The following is a 20,171-nucleotide window of genomic DNA, read 5'->3' as shown; positions in this document are numbered from 1 at the left end:
GGAGCGCAAGGTTTTAGCTCCCCCCTGCCGTATGCGCTCCCGTATGGGAGAAAACGTAGTGTGAACCCACCCTAAGTGTGTTAACCCTTACTGAATGTGTTAACCCTTTAGTTGTACACAAACTGCTGTGTGGGCATGCTGGGAGTTGTAGTTTTGCAGCATCTGGAGGGCTACATAGAGACCACTGTATAGTGGTCTCCTAACTGTAGCCCTCCAGATGTTGCTAGGCAAATCACCGGCTTCCATAGGTTCTCAGGACCCCCCTGGGCATTTGCATAGGGTGCCTGCTGATAGATATCAGCAGTCCCCCCGGTCCCCGCCCGACACGCGGCGGGGACCAAAATTCCCACGGGCGTACAGATACGCCCTTGGTCCTTAAGTACCAGCGAGCAAGGGCGTACCCATATGCCCGTGGTGCTTAAGGGGTTAATGAGGAGTACCAGAAAAGGTCGGTGTTCCACCTGGAACCACGTCTAGGGTTGCCACCTTTCTTGCAAAAAAATACTGCCTATGCTAATTTGCATCATTAATTATATATGCGTGACATCACAGTACGTGGTATAAGAGACATACATAGAATATATAAGAGACAATACATATGTGGGGGAAATTTTGTCCTCTTCTGATCCCTATAACTCTTATTGTTCCATATACGGGGATGTATGAGGGCTCATTTTTATCGGTACCATTTTTGTTTTGATGGGACTTTTAGATTGCTTTCTATTTTATTTTTTTCTGGTTTATGATGTGACTAAAAATACACAATTGTGGACGTTTGTATTTTTTTCCCCGCTTATGCCAGTGATCATGTGGTTTAATTAACGTTGTATTTAAAAAGTTTGGACAATTCTACTTATAGGTACATCTGTTTATAACAGCTGAGCTATTATAAGCAGCTATGACATTCAGGAGCATGGAAAAGCTAGGTGATAGATTGTCACCTAGCTTTTCTGTGCTGCTAAATGGCATATCTGCTATAATAGCTGATCTACTATAAGTGGCACAGTGGTTGTCTTTTTATATAGGCTAGGTGGGCATGTACTGGAATGCTAGGTTTTTTTTTTAATACATATGTTTGATTGCATTATGTTTGAGGGTATGTGACAGCATTTCCCAGCCAGTGTGCCTCCAGCGGTTCCAAAACTACTGCTTCCAGCATACCCGAACAGGTTTGCTGAGAGTAGTAGTTCTGAAACAGCTGGAGGCACCCTGGTTGGGAAACACTGCTTTAGAGCTTCTATCTGTATTTCGCTAGGTGGAGAGCTAAAAAGCATAATTTCGTCACTGTATCGTTCTCTCACTCATCTGTAGAAAATGTAGCTGCCCGAAGTAAAGATGGCCTTTCACGCTAGTGACGTCATCTCGAGCGCCAGTAAGGATTTCTGACTTAACAATCGGAGCCGGAAGAGGAGGAGCTTCCGTCGGTGGCCGCAGCTGAAGGTGACACTTTATAAACAAAGTGTAAGTTATCGTGGTCTCCGTATAATAATGGGAAAGTGACGTACGGTTGGTGCAGGGAGACGTATGGGTGCGGGGGCTGCCGTATGTGTGACCCGCTGGGTTTGGGTTCATGAAGTGTGTCTGCTTTCGTAAACCTGGCTGTGTGCTTTGAGCAGTGAAGGTTTTATGTCAATGTGATTGCTGCTGATTACAGATTGGAGTACCAACATCCATCTATGTCAATCTGATGCAATTCACGTTTAGATTGTGATCCCCAATGAAATTGTGAGTGATTGAATTGATGACAAGCTCTGTACAGCGCTGCAGAATAGGCTGGCGCTATAGAAATAAAGGAATTATCACATGAGCGCACATAGCCAGTGTGCATGCATGTTCATATACAGTGGATATAAAAATCTACACACCCTTTTAAAATGCCAGGTTCTTGTAATGTTAAAGAATGAGGCAAAAATAATTCATGTCAGAAAGTTTTCCACTTTTAGGGAAGAATAAACAAGCAAAACGACTTCGGCAGGAGTCCGGAATACATCGGCGCTGAACAGAATTTGAATACGGCAGCCAGTAGTAACGTGTAAAATCCTTTACTGGGTAATCATGCAACGCGTTTCACTGCACATGCACAGTGAAACGCGTTGCATGATTACCCAGTGAAGTATTTTACACATTACTACTGGCTGCTGTATTCAAGTTCAGTTCAGCGCCGATGTATTCCGGACCCCTGCCAAAGTGGTTTTGCTTGTTCATCCTACTACCCAGGGAGGCTGCAGACAGGCGGGATTTCCCTTTTAAATGCTCACCATTGTTGTGTATGCGGGAACACAACCTGCTCCGGTAAGCCGCTGACTCCCCTACTCTGATATATGTGGGAAATCTGCACCATGGAGTGCCTTTTGTTTTACTTTTAGGGACAACGCACACACAAGCTTTGTTTTGCTGCTGCATATTTTCCTACCCACTGAAGGGTATAAAGATCAGCTGTAGAAATTACGCAGCTAAATACGGCATGTGCTACCATACCCTTAAGGTGTATTCACATGTAAAGTATCCTGCACAGGATTTAAAGCCGCAAACTTCAATGTAAACTAAATGACTGAACACAGTTTTAAAGGACAAGTATCATGAAAAAAACATTCCCTATCCGAAGACACGTGTAAGATCGCAGGGGGTCCAAGTGCTGGGGCCCCATATGATCTCCTGTTTAGAGCCTTGGCTCTCCTTCAAAGCAGCGCGTCACGACCCCCGCCCGAAGCAGGGCCACCACGCCCCCTCCATATAGCTCTATGGGGGAGCCGTTCGGCAGTCTTCGGCTCCCCCATAAAACTATACGGCAGGGTTTTGACATGCCAAGACTCTAAACAGGAGATCGTGGGGGGCCCCAGCTCTCGCTCCCGCAATCTTAAACTTATTCCCTGTCCAAAGAATAGGGGTTAAGATACGGAAACATTTTTTATCAATTTATCATAGAATTTATCAATTTATCATATTTTTTATTTTTTTTTACTGTTTTTGTGGTGTTTGTCTTAGTTGCTGTTTAGAGACTTTTCATTGAAACATTTGCTTTAGAAGCTTTTTCTAAAATCTATATTTTTTTTGCAGTGTTTATGAATTTATCATGTCTAATTTCTTGCAAAGCCCTCAATTTCTTGCAAATCTACACCAGCCCAGACCTGGCTTACAAAACTGGCTGTGGGCAGCATTTTTTTTTTTTAAGTCATACATTTTGACTAGAGATGAGCGAACTTACAGTAAATTCGATTTGTCACGAACTTCTCGGCTCAGCAGTTGATTACTTATCCTGCATGAATTAGTTCAGCTTTCAGGTGCTCCCGCGGGCTGGAAAAGGTGGATACAGTCCTAGGAGACTCTTTCCTAGGACTGTATCCACCTTTTCCAGCCCACCGGAGCACCTGAAAGCTGAACTAATTTATGCAGGATAAGTCATCAACTGCCGAGCCGAGAAGTTTGTGACGAATCGAATTTACTGTAAATTCGCTCATCTCAAACCAAAGTGGTGTACTGAAGTGTAAGTTCAAAAAAATGTCTATTAGCACCATATTTATCACAGACCATGCAACCATTTGGTGCAAATACACATTGCCACTACAAAAATTGAATTTCCCCTTATATGGTTGCATAAGTGTGCACACCCTCTTATAACTTGGGATGTGACTGTGTTCAAAATTAACCAATCGCATTCAAACTCATGTTAAATAGTAGTTATTACAGACCGCCTATTTAACCCCTTGGGGATGGAGCCCATTATAACCCTAAGGACGGGAGCATTTTTTACACATCTGACCACTGTCACTTTAAGCATTAACCCCTTAAGGACGAAGGACGTACTCAAACGGCCCCTTTTCCGAGTCCTTAAGGACTCAGGACGTTTGAGTACGTCCTGTCAAATCCCGGGGGGGGGCGGTGCCCGATGCTTGCTGAAATCGTTCAGCAGGCATCGCGGCATATCTCCCCGGGGGGTCATGATGTTGGCGATGGCCGCAGATCGCTGGGCAATTCAGTCCAGCGATCTGCGGCGGATTCCGGGTCAATCGGGTCTCCAGTGACCCGGAATTACAGGCTGTTTGGGGCCGTCTCCCTGACCAGCCATAGCCAGCAGGGGTGAGGTGGCACTGGTGCCATCTCACGATCGCCCTGATTCGTCGGCCGGTTTACCGGCCGACCAATCAGGGCACCTGCTGCGGGTGTCACTCCCGCAACCCGCTCCGCCCCTCTTCTGGAGCACGTGAGCGGGAAGTGGACCCCGGGAGCTGGGGACCCCGATCCCCGGCGTCAATGTTGGGATCGGGGCCCCAGGAGCGACGGCGGCGGCGGGACTGACCTGTGCCCGGAGCAGCAGCAGGAGGTGAGTGACAGCCTCCTGCTGTTGCTTAGCAACAGCTCCCAGCATGCAAAAAGGGCATGCTGGGAGCTGTAGTTATGCAACAGCAGGAGGCAGACCACCACAACTCCAAGCAATCCCTTATGGGCATGCTGGGACTTATAGTTTTGCAACAGCTGGAGGCACATTTTTTCTATGGAAAAGTGTACCTTCAGCTGTTGTATAACTACAACTCCCAGCTTGCACAAACAGCTAAAGTGCATGCTGGGAGTAGTAGTGGTGCATCTGCTGGTTGCATAACTACAACTCCCAGCATGCCCGTTGGCTGTCGGTGACTGCTGAGAGTTGTAGTTTTGCAACAGCTGAAGGCACACTGGTTGTGAAACAAGTAGCAAACCAGTGTGTCTCCAGCTTTTACATAACTACAATCCCCAGCCAAAGTAGTATGCCTCCAGCTGTTGCATAACTACAAGACCCAGCCAGGGGCGGATCCAGAGTCGAGTCTCGGGAGGGGCACTATTAGAGTACTTTGTGTTGGCGGACAGAAAACAAGATGTTGCTCACGGAACATACAATATTATTAAATGTATGATACAGTCCTAACCTTGTTTAAGACTCTTAGGCCATGTTCACATGTCAGAATAATTATCAAATATACCAATTGCCGCAGAATGGGAAAGTGCTAAAGAGGTTTTTACCATTTAAAACTACAGCTCCCAGTATGACCTAAGTAGTGGTAAGGGGATACTGGGAGTTGTTGTTCCAACCATCATTACTGCAGAACTTACAAGTGACTCCAGCACTGATAGGGCACAGTAAGGAGAATACAGAATGATATCAGTGACTACAGGTGACATCTTCTCTATAGTCTTTCCTTATCTAATTTAGATGGTACATACCACCAGGAATTGTTCCAGCTAAATCTTCTCTCAGCAGAACTTGACGCCCAGATGGTTTCTATGTCAGCGGATTCTGATCCTCTATATGAAAACAATAATTATTATAATACTGCCAAACACTGTATTCTTCTAATACAGTACCGCCACACACCCTCTGAATATAATTCTGACACACTGTACCTCCTGAATATACAACACACTGTACCCTCTGAATATAATACCGCCATACACTGTACCCTCTGAATATAATACCGCCATACACTGTACCCTCTGAATATAATACTATCATACACTGCACCCTCTGAATATAATACCGCCACACACCGTACCCTCTGTATATAATACTATCACACACTGCACCCTCTGAATATAATACTACCACACACTGTGTTCTCTAAATTTAATACTACCACACACTGCACTCTCTGAATATAACTTGCTGTGCAGTGCACCCTCTGAATAAAATACCCAAATGTTTTGTGGCCCATAAAAAACGCACCACCCCAGAAATTCCTCATAATCTACAATATACTTCTGAAATGCAGAACACTCTGTGCCTTCACATATGGTAATAATGCCCCATCTTGTGCCCCTACATATAATAATTATGACCCGTCCTGTTCCCTCCAGATAATAATAATGCTGTGCCCCTAACATATATTGCCCCCTGTGCTGTGCCCTTCACATATAATGCCCCCGTTCTTTGCCCCTCACATATAATGCCCCCATCATGTGCCCCTCACATATAATGCCCCGTGCTGTGCCCTTCACATTTAATGCCCCTGTTCTTTGCCCCTCATATATACTGCCCCCATCATGCGCCCCTCACATATAATGCCCCGTGCTGTGCCCTTCACATATAATGCCCCCGTTTTTTGCCCCTCACATATAATGCCCCCTGTGCTGTACCCCTCACATATAATGCCCCCTGTGCTGTGCCCCTCACATATAATGCCCCCATCCTGTCCCCTCAGGGGGCATTATATGTGAGGGGGACAGCACAGGGGGCATTTTATGTTTGGGGCACATGACAGGAGCATTATTTGTGAGGGGCACAGCATAGGGGGCATTTTATGTGAGGGGCGCATGACGGGGGCATTATATGTGAAGGGCGCATGATGGGGGCATTATATATGAGGGCTGCATGATGGGGGCATTATATGTGAGGTGTGCATGATGGGGGCATTATATATGAGGGGTGCATTATGGGGCATTATATGTGATGGGCACAGCACAGGGGGCATTATATGCGTGGGGAAAAGCACGGGGCACTATATGTGTGGGGCACAGCACAGGTGGCATATGTGTGGAGCACAGCACAGGGGGCATTATATGTGAGGGGCACAGCACAGGTGGCATTATATGTGTGGAGCACAGCACAGGGGGCATTATATAAAATAATGCCTCCTGTGCTGTGCCCCTCACATATAATGCCCCCTGTGCTGTGCCCCTCACATATAATGCCCCCTGTGCCCCACACATATAATTTATATGTGTGGGGCACAGCACAGGGGGCATTATATGTGTGGAGCACAACACAGTGGGCATTATATGAAATAATGCCCCCTGTGCTGTGCCCCTCACATATAATGCCCCCTGTGCCCCACACATATAATTTATATGTGTGGGACACAGCACAGGGGGCATTATATGCGAGGGGCACAGCACAGGGGGCATTATATGTGAGGGGCACAGCACAGGAGGCATTATTTCATATAATGCCCCCTGTGCTGTGCTCCACACATAATGCCCCCTGTGCTGTGCCCCACACACATAATTTATATGTGTGGGACACAGCACAGGGGGCATTATATGTGAGGGGCACAGCACAGGGGGCATTATTTCATATAATGCCCCCTGTGCTGTGCTCCACACACATAATGCCCCCTGTGCTATGCCCCTAACATATAATGCCCCCTGTGCTGTGCCCCTCACATATAATGCCCCCTTTGCTATGCCCCGCACATATAATGCCCCCTGTGCTGTGCCCCACACATATAATTTATATGTTACATAGTTACATAGTTAGTACGGTCGAAAAAAGACATATGTCCATCAAGTTCAACCAGGGAATTAAGGGGTAGGGGTGTGGCGCGATATTGGGGAAGGGATGGGATTTTATATTTCTTCATAAGCATTAATGTTATTTTGTTCCATGAATGTATCTGATCCTGTTTTAAAGCTGTTAATTGTTCCTGCTGTGACCAGTTCCTGAGGTAGACCGTTCCATAAATTCACAGTCCTCACGGTAAAGAAGGCGTGTCGCCCCTTGAGACTAAACTTTTTCTTCTCCAGACGGAGGGAGTGCCCCCTTGTCCTTTGGGGGGGTTTAACCTGGAACAGTTTTTCTCCATATTTTTTGTATGGGCCATTAATATACTTATATACGTTTATCATATCCCCCCTTAAACGTCTCTTCTCAAGACTAAACAATTGTAACTCCTTTAATCGCTCCTCATAGTTAAGATGTTCCATGCCCCATATTAGTTTAGTCGCGCGTCTCTGCACCCTTTCCAACTCCGCAGTGTCCCTTTTATGGACAGGTGCCCAAAACTGAACAGCATATTCCAGGTGAGGCCGTACCAATGCTTTATAAAGGGGGAGTATTATGTCCCTGTCCCTTGAGTCCATGCCTCTTTTGATACATGACAATATCCTGCCGGCTTTGGAAGCAGCAGCCTGACATTGCATGCTATTCTGTAGTCTGTGATCTACAAGTACACCCAGATCCTTCTCTACCAGTGACTCTGCCAGTTTAATCCCCCCTAAGACATACGATGCATGCAGCTTATTAGTATCCAGATGCATAACTTTACATTTATCCACATTGAACCTCATTTGCCAAGTGGATGCCCAGACACTTAGTCTATCCAAGTCATCTTGTAACTTATGCACATCCTCTATAGACTGTACCGTGCTACAAAGCTTGGTGTCATCTGCAAAGATAGAAACAGAGCTGTTAATACCATCCTCTATATCATTGATAAATTAAACAACAGCGGGCCCAGTACAGAACCTTGGGGTACACCACTAATAACCGGGGACCAATCAGATTACGAATCATTGACCACCACTCTCTGGGTACGATCCATGAGCCAGTGTTCAATCCAGTTACAAACTAAAATTTCCAAACCCAAAGACCTTAACTTACCTGTCAGACGTCTATGAGGGACAGTATCAGACGCTTTAGCAAAATCCAGAAACACTATATCCACAGCCATTCCTCTGTCAAGGCTTCTACTCACCTCTTCATAAAAGCAAATTAGATTGGTTTGACAACTTCTATCCTTAGTAAACCCATGCTGGCTATCACTTATAATACTATTATCCCCTATGTATTCCTGTATGTAATCCCTTATAAGTCCTTCAAACAATTTACCCACAATGCACATTCAACTTACTGGTCTATAGTTTCCTGGGGAAGACCTAGAGCCCTTTTTGAAGATTGGCACCACATTCGCCTTGCGCCAGTCCCTTGGCACAATACCAGACACCAGAGAATCTCTAAATATCATGAACAGGGGTACAGATATTACTGAACTTACCTCTCTAAGAACTCTTGGGTGTAGTCCATCCGGCCCTGGGGATTTGCTTACATTTATATCACTTAACTTACCTTGTACCATCTCTACATTAAGCCAGTTCAGTACATTACATGATGTGTTACCAGCACTGACCTGGCCAATGTCAGCTCCTTTTTCCATAGTGTATACAGAACTAAAGAACCCATTCAGTAGCTCCGCTTTCTCTTGATCGCCTGTGACAACATCCCCATTATCATTATTAAGGGGTCCTACATGCTCTGTCCTTGGTTTTTTTGCATTTATATATCTAAAAAAATATTTAGGATTAGTTTTGCTTTCTTTGGCCACCTGTCTCTCGTTTTGAATTTTTGCTGTTTTTATTACATTTTTACAGATTTTATTAAGCTCTTTGTACTGTTTAAATGTTATCGCTGACCCATCAGATTTGTATTTTTTGAAGGCTATTTTTTTGTTGTTTATTGCTCTTTTAACATCATGTGTCAGCCATGTAGGATTTAGTTTTAATCGTTTTATATTTGTTCCCCTTTGGTATATATTTAGATGTATAGTTATTTAGGGTTGATTTAAAGATGTCCCATTTACCTTCTGTATCAGTATTTGACAACACCTCCCCCCAGTCTATGTCCTGTAGTGCAGCCCTCAGCCCAGGGACACAGCACAGGGGGCATTATATGTGAGGGGCACAGCACAGGGGGGCCCCCTGCCATGTGCTCTTCCCATATAATGCCCCCTGTGCTTTGCCCGGTAGCCCCTCACATTAAATATTCCCTTTTTCCAAGTTTTTAAATCCCCCTCCTCCTGTACGATATAGTTCCCCAAATCCCCTGGGCCCTGAGCATACTCTTCAGTACTTACAGTATGCAGGCTGCGGGGACAGGATCTCTGGGCGTCGGCGCGATGATGTGACGTCATCGCGCCGGCCTTTAGTGGATCGCGTCCCCGCAGCTCACACACTGTGTGACAGGTTAGTGAATGGTGGAGCTGGAGCTTACAGCTCCGGCTCCACCATGCAAGGTGGTGGGGCGGGTGCTGCATGCTGCAAACTCGGGGGGGGGGGGGGGGGGGGAAATTGCCCCGTTGCCCCCCCCCCCCTGGATCCAGCATGCCCTTCCGCTGTCCGTACATGCTGGGGGTTGTAGCTTTTGCAACAGCTGAAGGCACACTGGTTGCAAAACACTGAATTTGTTACCAAACTCGGTGTTTCACAACCAGTGTGCCTCCAGCTGTTGCAAAACTACAACTCCCAGCATGCACTGATAGACCGTACAAGCTGGGAGTTGTAGTTTTGCAACAGCTGGATGTTTCTCCCCCCCCCCCCCCCCCCAATGTGAATGTACAGGGTACACTCACATGGGCGGAGGTTTACAGTAAGTATCCGCCTGCAAGTTTGAGCTGCGGCACATTTTCTGCTGCAGCTCAAACTGCCAGCGAGAAACTATATACACAATAAAATAAAAAGTAAAAAACACTACATATAGACATGCCCCTACACAGCCCCCCTCCCCAATAAAAATGAAAAACGTCTGGTACGCCACGGTTTCCAAAACGGAGCCTCCAGCTGTTGCAAAACTACTCCCAGAATTACCAGACAGCCACTGACTGTCCAGGCATGCTGGGAGTTATACAACAGCTGGAGGCACCCTGTTTGGGAATCACTGGCGTAGAATACCCCTATGTCCACCCCTATGCAAGTCCCTAATTTAGGCCTCAAATGCGCATGGCGCTCTCACTTTGGAGCCCTGTTGTATTTCAAGGCAACAGTTTAGGGTCACATATGGGGTATCGCCGTACCCGTACAAATTTTGGGGGGTATTTTCTGCTTTACCCTTTTTAAAAATGTAACATTTTTGGGAAAAGAAGCATTTTAGATAAAAATTATTATTTTTTTTTTTTTACATATGCAAAAGTCGTGAAACACCTTTGGGGTATTAAGGTTCACTTAACCCCTTGTTACGTTCCCCAAGGGGTCTAATTTACAAAATAGTATGCCATGTGTTTATTTTTTTTTGCTGTTCTGGCACCATAGGGGCTTCCTAAATGCGGCATGCCCCCAGAGCAAAATTTGCTTTCAAAAAGCGAAATGTGACTCCTTCTCTTCTGAGACCTGTAGTGCGCTAGCAGAGCACTTTTCACCCCCATATGGGGTGTTTTCTGAATCAGGAGAAATTGGGCTTCAAATTTTGGGGGGTATTTTCTGCTATTACCCTTTTTAAAATGTAAAACTTTTAGGAAACCAAGCATTTTACGAAAAAATATATATATTTTTTTTACATATGCAAAAGTCATGAATCACCTGTGGGGTATTAAGGTTCACTTTACCCCTTGTTATGTTCCCCGAGGGGTCTAGTTTCCAAAATGGTATGCCATGTGGTTTTTTTTTTTTCTGTTCTGTCACCATAGGGGCTTCCTAAAGGTGACATGCCCCCCAAAAACCATTTGTCGCTCCTTCTCTTCTGAGCCCTCTGCTGCGCCCGCTGAACAATTAACATAGACATATGAGGTATGTCCTTATTCGAGAAAAATTGGGTTTCAAATACAAATACTCCTTTTTACCCCTTGCAAAAATTCAAAAATTGGGTCTACAAGAACATGCGAGTGTAAAAAATTGATAGTGAATTTTCTCCTTCACTTTGCTGCTATTCCTGTGAAACACCTAAAGGGTTAAAACGCTGACTGAATGTCATTTTGAATACTTTGGGGGGTGCAGTTTTTATAATGGGGTAATTTGTGTGGTATTTCTAATATGAAGACCCTTCAAATCCACTTCAAACCTGAACTGGTCCCTGAAAAAAAGAGAGTTTCAAAATTTTGGGAAAAATTGGAAAATTGCTGCTGAACTTTGAAGCCCTCTTGTGTTCCAAAAGTAAAAACACATCAATTTTATGATGCAAACATAAAGTACACATATTGGAAATGTGAATAAAAAAAATAAATTATTTGGAATATCCATCTTCCTTACAAGCAGAGAGCTTAAAAGTTAGAAAAATGCTAAATTTTCAAAATTTTCATCAAATTTTGGGATTTTTCACCAAGAAAGGATGCAAGTTACCACAAAATTTACCACTATGTTAAATTAGAATATGTCACGAAAAAACAATCTCGGAATCAGAATGATAACTAAAAGCATTCCAGAGTTATTAATGTTTAAAGTGACAGTGGTCAGAATTGCAAAAAATGGCCGAGTCCTTAAGGGGTTAATAACTGGAATGCTTTTACTTTTCATTCTGATTCCGAGATAGTTTTTTCGTGACATATTCTACTATATGTTAGTGGTAAATTTTTGTCGATACTTGCATCATTTCTTGGGGGAAAATTCCAAAATTTGATGAAAAAATTGAAAATTTATAATTTTTCTAACTTTGAAGCTCTCCGCTTGTAAGGAAAACAGACATAGCAAATACATTATATATTGATTCACAAATACAATATTTTTGATGTTTTACTTTTGGAAGACATCAGAGGGCTTCAAAGTTCAGCAGCTATTTTCCAATTTTTCACAAAATTTTCAAAATCGGAATTTTTCAGGGACCAGTTCAGTTTTGAAGTGGATTTGAGGGGTCTTCATGTTAGAAATACCTCATAAATGACCCCATTATAATAACTGCACCCAGGGATGTGGAATTCCTATCGCCCAACGCCCGGGACATGCAGTTCCGGGCGCCGGGCAGGGGAATTTTTCAGGCCCTTAGCCCGGCTTTGGGCAAGCAGGGCCTGACCTGACAAGCGCGGCGGCGCTCAGCAGTCTGTATGGAGCGGGCTCCGGACTACTGCCCGCTCCATACTCTGCAGCCCCCAGTTGTGGAAACTTGCGTCCTCCGAAGGGGGAGATGAGGGGGCTTCTTTCTTCCCGCGCAGACCTGCGTCCTCTGCCTTCGCTCTGTACAGCTCTAGCTTCGGAGAGCTGAGGGGAGGAGCGGACGCAAGTCTGCATGCAGCGCAAGATTGCACCTCACACCGCCGCTAATAGCCAGCATGCGGCACTCAGTCTGTATGGAGTGGGCTCCGGACTCTGCAGCCCGGCTGTTTTCAGTAGCAGAGGGCCACAACTAATAGCCAGATCGCCGCGGCTGGCTATTAACCCTTTAGATCGCCGCTGTCAAAGCTGACAGCAGCGTCTAAAAGGACATGTAATGCTCCCTGGTGGGCTAGTGAGGTGGATCGCCCCCTCGCAGCGCGATCACGAGGGGGAGATCCACTATAGAGGTAGCCAGAGGGCTTATCTCTGCTTCCCTGTTGTCCCGTGGCTCTGTCATTGAAAGAGCCTGGCTGGACTAGGCTCTATCAATGGATCACAGAGCACACAGATCAATTGAGTTCAATAGAATTCTATTGATCTGTATGAGGAATCTAATGATTCCTCCTAAAAGTCTAATAAAGTGTAAAAAATAAATAAATAAATAAATACATTTTACAGTTTAAAAGATACACATTAACCCCTTCTGTGTTAAAAGTTAAAATCACCCCCTTTTCCTATATAAAAACATATAAACAAAATAAAAATAAACATATTTAGTATCGCTGCGTGCGTAATTGTACGACCTATTAAAATATCACATTATGCATCCCGTATGGTAAATGTAAAAAAAAAAATATATATATATATATATATTAGGGATCGACCGATTATCGGTATGGCCGATAATCACGATTTTGGGCATTATCGTTATTGGCAATTACTTTGCCGATAAGCCGATAATGCCCTGCCCCCCGCACCGCGACCGCCACCCCCCCCCCCCCCGACCCGCCGCACCCCCGACCCACCGCACCGCGTCGCATCCCCCACCGTGATGCTGGGCGGTATACCGGTATGGATTTTTGCCCATACCGCTATACCGGTCGGGCCCCTCCCCCACCCTCCGAGTCAATAAAAAAATTAAACTTACCCGTAATGGGGGTGGTCCGGGCCATCCATCCTTCCTTCCTGTAATGTCCGGGGACTTTCCGGGTGAAGAGTGAACCGGTCCGGGCTGTCCTTCTACTCCGGCGGTCATCTTCTCCACTCCGGGCAGGCTCCGGCCTAGTACACGCTATGCCTTGACGTCAGGTGCGTCGCTGCGCATGCGCGTCACTGCGCAGCGGCGTCTATGCAGCGTACTAGGCCGGAGCCTGTCCAGAGTGGAGAAGATGACCGCCGGAGAAAAAGGACAGCCCGGACCGGTTCACTCTTCACCCGGAACGCCCCCGGACACTACAGGAAGGAAGGATGGATGGCCCGGACCACCCTGACAGGTAGGGGGAGAGAAGCGGGTGGTGGCGGCGGCCTATGGCCCCGCAAAAGCCACTGCAGATCATTGATTTAAAGCACCCGCTTTAAATCAATGATCTGCAGCGGTGTCGCAGCGGATTAAATAGCCGATAACTTATACCGGAATATCGGTATAAGTTATCGACTATCGGCCCTAACCTCCTCCGATTATCGGTATCGGCCCTAAAAAAAAACGGTATCGGTCGATCCCTAAAATATATATATATACCAAACCACAGAATTGCAATTTTTATAATATTACAGAAAAAAAAGTTAAAAAGCGATTAAAATAGTCAGATCAATACCAAAATGGTATTGATACAAAAAACAGATTATGGTGCAAAAAATGAGCCCTCATACTGCCTGATATGCGCAGGAAAAAAAAGCTACTGGGTCAAAAAAATGGCAATTCAAAAAATTCGAAAAAATTCAGAATTTTTTTATTAGTAAAACATGACGTAAACTATACAAATCTGGTATTACTGTAATCAGGCCGGCCTAAAGTATCAAAATAACATGTTATCTGACCACAAGGTAAATGGCGTAGAAAAGAAAACCACCAAATCTGCAAAATTATCTTTTAATATTTCAATTTCACACATATATACTTTTTGGTTCAGAGAATGTTATTGAAAAATTAAAAGGTATCATTATAGTAGGTATTTATGGCTATTATAAGGCGAGGAGGAAAAAATTTGAACGTAAAAGTGAAATTGACAAGTGGATCGTCATGAGGGACAAGTAGATTTTGCTCCATTTTAGTCCCATGGACAAGTAGTTTTTTTATAAAATTTCCACACCCCTGTGCACCCCTCCAAGTATTCAAAATGACATTCAGAAAGTTTAACCCTTTAGGTGTTTGACAGGAATAGAAGCAAAGTGAAGGAGAAAATTCAAAATCTTCATTTTTTTTTCACTCGAATGTTCTTGTAGATCCAGTTTTTGAATTTATAACTAATTTTAAATAATTTGTAACCCAATTTCTCTCGAGTAAGGAAATACCTCATGTGTATGTCAAGTGTTTGGCAGGTGCAGTAGAGGGCTCAGAAGGGAAGGAGCAACAATTGGATTTTGGAGAGTGAATTTTTCTGAAATGGTTTTTAAGGGGCATGTCACATTTAGGGAGCCCCTATGGTGACAGAACAGCAAAAAAAAAAAAAACACATGGCATACTATTTTGGAAACCACACCCCTCAAGGCAAGTAACAAGGGGTCCAGTGAGCCTTAACACCCCTAAATTTGGATGTGTAAATGAAAAAATTTTTTTTTCACTAAAGTGCAGTTTTACCCCCCAAATTTACAATTTTTACAGAGGGTATTGGGAGAGAATGCCCCCAAAAATTTGTAATCCCATCTCTTCTGAGTATGGAAATACCCCATGTTAGGGCATAAAATGCTCTGCGGGCGAACTACAATGCTCAGAAGAGGAGTCACATTTGGATTTTGGAAAGCAAATTTTGCTGAAATGGTTTTTAGGGGGCATGTTGCATTTAGGAAGCCCCTATGGTGCCAGAACAGCTAAAAAAAAAAAACACATGGCCTACTATTTTGGAAACTACACCCCTTAAGGCCCGTAACAAGGGGTACAGTGAGCCTTAACACCCCATAGGTGGTTGACGAACTTTTGTTAAAGTGGGACGTGAAAATGAAAAATTTTATTTTAACATTTAAATGCTGGTGTTACCCCAAACTTTTCATTTTCACAAGGAGTAATAGGAGAAAATGCACCACAAAATTTGTAACCCCATTTCTCTCGAGTAAGGAAATACCTTATATATGGATGTAAAGTGATCTGTGGGTGCACTAGAGGGCTCAGAAGGGAAGGAGCGACAATGGGATTTTGGAGAGCGAATTTTTCTGAAATGGTTTTTGGGGGCATGCCGCATTTAGGAAGCCCCAATGATCCCAGGAGAGTAAAAAAAAAAAAAACACGGCATACTATTTTGGAAACTACACCCCTCACAGAATTTAATAAGGGGTGCAGTGAGCATTTACACCCCACTGGCATTTGACAGATCTTTGGAACAGTGGGCTGTGCAATTGAAAAATTACACTTTTCTATTTTACGGACGACTGTTCAAAAAATCTGTCAGACACCTGTGTGGCGTAAATGCTCACTGCACCCCTTATTACATTCCTTGAGGGGTGTAGTTTCCAAAATGGGGTCACATGTGGAGGGGTTCCACTGTTCTGGCACCATGGGGGCTTTGTAAACACACACAGCCTTCAATTCCAGCCTAATTCTCTCTCAAAAAGCCCAATGGCGCCCCTTCTCTTCTGAGCATTGTAGTTCGCCCGCAGAGCACTTTGTATCCACATATGGGGTATTTATATAGTCAGAAGAAATGGGGTTACAAATTTTGGGGGGCTTTTTTTTTCTTATTACCCCTTGTGAAAATTAAAAATTTGGGGTAAAACCAGCATTTCAGGGGGGAAAAAACTAATTTTTAATTTTCATGTTCCACTTTAACGAAAATTTATAGATCTGTGGGTTGTTAAGGCTCACTATACCCCTTGTTACGTTCCATGAGGGGTGTGGTTTCCAAAATGGGGTCACGTGAGTTTATTTTTTGTGTTCCTGTCAGATCCGCTGTAACGATCAGCCACCCCTGTGCAAATCACCAATTTAGGCCTCAAATGTACATGGCGCTCTCTCACTCTTGAGCCATGTAGTTCGTCCGCAGAGCATTTTACGTACACATATGGGGTATTTCCGTACTCAGAAGAAATTGCGTTAGAAATATTTGGGGTCTTTTTCTCCTTTTACCTCTTGTCAAAATGAAAAGTATGGGGCAACACCAGCATGTTTGTGTAAAAATTTTAATTTTTTTTTACACTGACATGCTGGTGTAGCCCCCAACTTTACCTTTTCATAAGGGGTATAAAAGGAGAAAAATCCCCCTAAAATTTGTAGCGCAATTTCTCCCGAGTACGGAAATACCACATATGTGGCCATAAACTGTAGCCTTGAAATACGACAGGGCTCTGAAGTGAGAGAGCGCCATGCACATTTGAGGCTAAATGAGGAATTTGCAATAGGGGGCGGACCCCGACACAAGGATGGGGCTTGTCTCCACCAAAACCCTACTACAGTGTTTCCCAAACAGATTGCCTCCAGCTGTTGCAAGACTCCAAGCCTGCCAGGGACAGTCTATGGCTGTCCGGCAATACTGGGAGTTGTGGTTTTGTAACAGCTGGAGGCTCCGTCTAGGAAGCACTGCCGTATGAGACGTTTTTCATTTTTATTGGGGGGGGGGGACGACGACGTGTAAGGGGGTGTATATGTAGTTTTTTACTTCTTATTATGTGGTAGTGTAGTGTTTTTAGGGTACATTCACACAGGCGGGGGTTCACAGTAAGTATTCCGCTGTGAGTTTGAGCTTCGGCGGAAAATTTTCCGCAGCTCAAACTTGTAGAAGGAAACCCGCTGTAAACCCGCCCATGTGGGTACATTCACATGGGGGGGGGGGGGTACATTCACATGGGGGGGCGCCCCCCAAACCTTCAGCTGTGGCAAAATGACAATTCCCAGAATGCACTGACAGACTGTACATGCTGGGAGTTGTAGATTTACAACAGCTGTAGGTACACTGGTGGGGAACCACTGAGTTAGTGCATTCTGGGAGTTGTAGTTTTGCAACAGTTTGAGGCACACAGGTTGGAATCACTTAGTTATGAAACAGACTCTAGCTCAGTGTTTCCCAACCAGTGTGCCAACACTGTTGCAAAAGTACAATTCCCAGCATGACCAGACAGTCAGGGATGCTGGTCATGTAGTTCTGCAATATCTGGCCCTTCAGATGTTGCAGAACTACAACTCCCAGTATGCCTGGACAGTCTGGGCATGCTAGGAGTTGTAGTTATGCAACAACTGGGGAAGAACAGTTTGGAGACCGCTACACAGTGGTCTCCAAACTGTGACCCTCCAGATGTTGAAAAACTACAACTCCCAGCATTCCCAGACAGCCTTTGGCTGTGTGGGCATGCTGGGAGTTGTAGTTTTGCAGCTTTTAGAAGGCTACAGTGAAGGTCACATACCGCGATCTTCACTGCAGCCTTCTCTACGCCGCACTTCACGGCCGCACTCCTCCTGCTTCCGCCGCTGCTCCAGGATGCCGCCTCCCACGGTCTGGGTATGCCGGACCTGATTGGCCCGGATCGCGGCTTGAATTGACCGGCGATTTGCCACGATCGCCGCCCTCCATCCCCAAGGAGTTTAAGAAGTATCAAACCGACATGGAGGGAGCATGTCTGCTGCTGTTTAGTGCGGGGACTCGTTATGTCCTGTTCCCGGGGAGAGCAAAGGACTTGCACAGCAGATTGCGCGTTACCCAGCAGACATAATATCATCTGAAACCATACAGGGGAGATCTTCCTCCTTCACTCTGCTACACACAGCCCATGGCAGTTCATTGTGAGGTGAACTATAATTGGCTAAGGCTACTTTCACACTGCCGTTGGGACCCGCCCGTAACGAGTCTGTTAGGCTCTTTTTTTTTTTGGGCCTTTAACGGCTGTTATCGAGACAGATCACAACGGGTTCCTATTGATTAAAACGAGCTCCTTTGTTTTACAGGAGTATAGCGTCAGAGACAAGCGGTGCATGCACTAATTATTCTCCCGCTATACTCCCGTCGTTTTGCAACAGTCGGTGTACTGGCGGGTCACAATGGCATGTGTGAAAGTAGCCTAAGGCTGCACACACACCCCCCTCCACATTTCTTAATTTTGGACTTTTGCCAGTCCAGCAGGAGTTTAGTCAGTGCTAGAGATGGGGTGAAATGTGCTCTGGACAAGTAGGGAGACACCTAGTGGCAGCTTTTTAAAACACAAATAAAACATAGAAAACTTCAGTTTTTTTCAAACAAAGTACATTAGATGGATTTTTTATTTACCATAAGGAGTGCAGTAGCAAAAATGTGTTTTAATGACAGTGCCCATTTAGGGGACAGACCATTTTGGCCTTAAAGGGTAGCTCCCACCATCATGATTTTTTTTTTCTGTCCCTGCCTATTGCACTTCTATCCCTAACACCCTCCCTGCCTTTATTTATTTTTTTTACTATTTTTAAAATGGCATTTAGTCTGCCTGGTAGTGTGCTCACTACCAGGCAGACTTCCCCAGCAGGCACCACGTCACTGATGCCTGCTGGGGGGGACTTCTGCCTTTAGTTCTCCCAACAGGGTGCCTCCAGCTGTTTCACCACTACAACTCCCAGCATGCCCTGACATCTATTGGCTGTCAGGGCATGCTGGGAGTTGTAGTGGTAAAACAACTGGAGGCACCCAGGACAGGAGTTTCATGGGGGAAGGAGTGAGCCAGGAGCCGATGCGGGAGGGACGGGTGCGGGGGAGACTCTTCCTGCCGCTCGGTAAGTAAACCCCCCCCCCCCCCGTACCTTGCAGCAGCACCCCCCATCCTCCCCCGTACCTTTCAGCAGCGCCCCCCATCCCGCTCGTACCTTGCAGCAGCGCCCCGCACCTTGCAGCAGCTCTCCCCATCCCCCCCGTACCTTGGAGCAGCACTTCCCGCACCTTGCTGTAGCAGCCAACCCCCCGCGCCGCCTGCACCTTGCAGCAGGGCCGTCGGCGAGTGCGGGAAGCCGATGCGGAGCCCTGGCTGTTACTGCGCCTGCGCAAAATTTCGACTGATGCCCTGCCGGAATCAGTCGGAATTTTGCAGTGACGTCACTCCGCACTGCATTCGGCCACTAGGAGGGCGCCCCCTAGTGGCCGAATTTCAAATTGCTTTTAAAATGTTTTAAAAGCATTTTTTTAAATAAAAGTATATTAGAGATATGTTGTAGTACTTGAGTACTACAACATATCAAAAATTATTTTTCATGACAGTGCCCATTTAAGGACACAGGCCAATTTTTTTTTTTTAAATCTGACCTGTGTCACTTTATGCATTAATATATCTGTGATGCTTTTACTTATCATTCTGATCCTGAGATTATTTTCTGTGACATATTCTACTTTAAGATAGTGGTACATTTTTGTCGATACTTGCATCTTTTCTTGAAAAAATTATTATTATTTTTTTTTCTAAATTTGAAATGGTCTTGCCAAATTAATGACACATTGATTCACATATACAATATGTTGGCTTCATAAAATAAGACATTAAAGGAAAACTTTCACCCGTTCACCCGCACTTTAACCCAATACACCGGGTTATAGTGC

The 20,171-nt window shown here is 45.0% G+C and overlaps 1 protein-coding gene across 1 annotated transcript in view; it reads left to right on the top strand.

Annotated features, from left to right (window-relative positions):
* The first annotated feature begins 1,312 nt into the window (after positions 1 to 1,312).
* The window catches only part of NDUFV1 (NADH:ubiquinone oxidoreductase core subunit V1), a 75,937-nt gene continuing 57,078 nt past the window's right edge, over positions 1,313 to 20,171 (top strand). The window contains exon 1 of the mRNA XM_056531145.1: positions 1,313 to 1,461. The gene's annotated coding sequence lies outside the window, so the exon portion shown is untranslated. The remainder of the gene's footprint in view (positions 1,462 to 20,171) is intronic.

This window comes from Hyla sarda, chromosome 7 (genome assembly GCF_029499605.1).
Source record: "Hyla sarda isolate aHylSar1 chromosome 7, aHylSar1.hap1, whole genome shotgun sequence".
Classification (NCBI taxonomy): domain Eukaryota; kingdom Metazoa; phylum Chordata; class Amphibia; order Anura; family Hylidae; genus Hyla; species Hyla sarda.
The sequence above is the reverse complement of the archived record's forward strand: the minus strand, read 5'-3'. Positions and strand labels throughout refer to the sequence as shown.